Source organism: Octodon degus, unplaced genomic scaffold (genome assembly GCF_000260255.1).
Source record: "Octodon degus isolate 3935 unplaced genomic scaffold, OctDeg1.0 scaffold00024, whole genome shotgun sequence".
Lineage (NCBI taxonomy): Eukaryota > Metazoa > Chordata > Mammalia > Rodentia > Octodontidae > Octodon > Octodon degus.
In genome coordinates this window covers 9,018,053-9,021,044 of record NW_004524600.1, presented here as the reverse complement: position 1 = coordinate 9,021,044, position 2,992 = coordinate 9,018,053, and the positions used below count along the sequence as shown (strand labels likewise).

General features: G+C 39.4%; 1 protein-coding gene across 4 annotated transcripts in view; it reads left to right on the top strand.

The window, feature by feature from the left end:
- LOC101579400 (jouberin) overlaps positions 1 to 2,992 on the top strand; it is a 181,013-nt gene that overhangs the window by 60,793 nt on the left and 117,228 nt on the right. The window lies entirely within an intron of this gene.

The following is a 2,992-nucleotide window of genomic DNA, read 5'->3' as shown; positions in this document are numbered from 1 at the left end:
ATTGATGAAGATATGTAGCTCAGTGGCCTAAGTGTCTGGACCTCAATCCCTGGTGCCAGAGAGAGAGAGAGAGAGAGAGGGAGAGAAGGAGAGAGGGAGAGAGGGAGAGAGGGAGAGAGGGAGAGAGGGAAAAGAAATTTGAGTTTGAAAATATCAACATAGTTACTTAGAAATTTGGAAACCGGATAACTCTTCTAACTTGTGAGGTACTTGGAATTTACATATGCATGTTATTGAAATTACTATTTAAGTTTCATATTACAATTAAAAAATGTTTGCTTTCAGAAATACTCCTGGCTGTTTCATTTATTATGTCTGTAAACCTTAGTCTCTTTCTTTGAAGACTGGAAATGATGTTTGTAAACATTATACATTGTTGAGGTTCAAATTATGTAATGTGTTAAGCATAGATATGTGAATGTTTTTACATCGTAGGCATGGTAAATATGTATAAGCTAGGCTTGAAAATACTTTGACTATAATTTCCAATCACTATGTCAAATAATTATCTCAAACCTTAGAAATTTCATTGTTCGTGCTCCAGATATGTACTGAAGGTTAAAGCAGTAGTGCTCATCATTTGTGTTTACAATGGAGGGTGGTCTGTGTACCACCCATTTAGACCTTTATGCTCTGCACCTTAGATAGATACTTGGTTTGCCTTTAGGTTTTGTTCTTTGAATGACTAGGGAAAAGGGAAGTTCTCTCCTCGCTCAATTCCTACTATCTTTCTGCTGAGGTCTACATTTTTTTTTTTTTTTGATAAGATTTTCATTCTGCATGTCTGGATAAAAGGATACAAGATAAATGTCTAAATTGGGTTAATATATGTATTTTTTATAAAGTTGATTTAGAGTGTCTTATATTCATCTGCCAAAAGGTATAGACAATAAGGACAGAGTGCCTTCATTTTCTGAGAAGGGAAAGAGCAGAAAGGAAAGCTGATGAAACAGAAAGAGGGAGCTGGTGAGATAGCTCAGTAGAATAAGTGCTTACCTGGCAAGTGCAAGGTCCTGAGTTCAATCCCCAGTACCACCAAAAACAAACAAACAGAAAGAGGGACTGCCAGTGAAATAGCAAAAATAAAGAAGACTAAAGAGCTGGGTACGATAGTGGCACTCCTGACACACCTCACAGGCATCCACAGGCACAGCTCCATCCCCTTCAGCTTCTATGGCCATGTAGGTCATGGGCAGTGTATCCAGATCATTGATGCCCACCCACATCTGTGCTGTCTGGGCCTTCTCATACATGTTAACATGGCTTCGCCGCATTTTGTTTGGGTTACTAGTATTCCTAGCTGCATTTTAAGGCATATCCTTCATAGAAAGTTTATGGAGATATCACTATGTAGAAAATTTTTAAAATTATAAGATATGGTTGATTGTAAAATGACAGATAATCTATTTTAGTCATTGAAAAGCTAGTCTTTATAGAAGTCCTGTACTAAGAATCAGATGACTAGTGTCTAGACCTACCCCCATATCTAAAGGACTATAAAATCTTGAACAGTTTCCTTCAGGCTTCACTTTTCTCATCCCTATAGCTAAATAAGGACTCTGGATTTAATTTCTGTCTTTAAAATTCTGTGATTTTATTCACTATTAAAATCAGCTTTAAAAGTGAATAATAACTTAGGCAGATTCAGGTGATGGGGGAAGAGGGACATGCTGTGGCGGCCCCACCCCTGAGGTGAGCTGCAACAACTAATGAGACTGGGTGTGGTAGTGCAGGCCTGTAATCCTAGTGCTTGGGAGGCTAAAAACAGGAGGATCACTATAGTCTGATCTGTGTAGTGAGACCCTATAGACCCTGTACTAAATACATGGGTTTTTTTTAAAGTGCATAATAAAAGTCAAGGAGCTTGGGAGGTAGCTCAGCAGTCTAAGAGAACCAGAGTTCAATCTCCAGTACCACATGCCATGCTGGCTCCACACATAGAGCCGGCCACCCAAACTGGGTATGGTAGTACATGCCTATATTTCCAGCACTGGGAAAGCTGGGACAGGAGGCTCACTACTAGTCCAAGCCACAGAGTGAGACCCTGTATCCAATCAGTCAGTCAATCAATAAATAAAAAAATGTCGGGCATGGTGGTGCACACCTGTAATCCCAGCATTTGGGATGCTAAGGAAGGAGGATTGCTACAAATTTGAGGCCAATCTGGACTGTATTATACAGTGAGCTCAAGGGCAGCCTAAACTATACAGCAAGACTCTGGTCTCAAAAAAAGAAGGGAGATAATAAGTATTCTTGATTATGCAAATCTATTAGTCTGAAATATAAAACTGCAAAAGCAAATAGTGTACAATGTTCAAATATAAAAATCTTACTGAAAGCCTCTCTGAAATACTGAAGTCATACAATGTTTATACAGTATAAAGAAAAGCTGTTTACACAGAACTAGTAAGAGTATTTCACCCGCACTCATGCTCGAAAGTTTAAGTTTGGAGCAAAGAGATACATACATCTAAAAGCCAGAATCTGATTTGAGTCTATATTCTGCCTTAACCTCTGTTGACCTTATTTTGTCCAGAAAAGGTGTTGGTCAGTGATGGTGAACCTTTTAGAGATGCGAGCCCAAACTTCAACCCAAAACCCACTTATTGTAAAGTGCCAACATGGAGCTAAACCTGAACGCTGCACTGCTGCGTGATGGTGGTGGGCAGCGTGGCTCTCACCTGCGCGCTCACTGAGGCATGCGTGGTAGGGGCTCGCCCACACTGATCTAGGTCATTGGGACTTCCAGAATGTAAACATTTTTTTCTCAGTGGTTTGTGTTTCTCAGAGTTTCTACTATACTCCCTGTTCATTCTAAAATCATTATAAGTGACTACTTTCAGGCCTTACCCTAAGGATATGGAGTAAGTACTGTCTGCCTTCAAGAAGCTATGGACAGGTTGGGAAGATGATGAGTATGTGGCAAATTAAATCAGTATAGTAAATCCTGAAATCAGAATAGGAACAAAGAATAAAGAGAATAAAAGAAGAA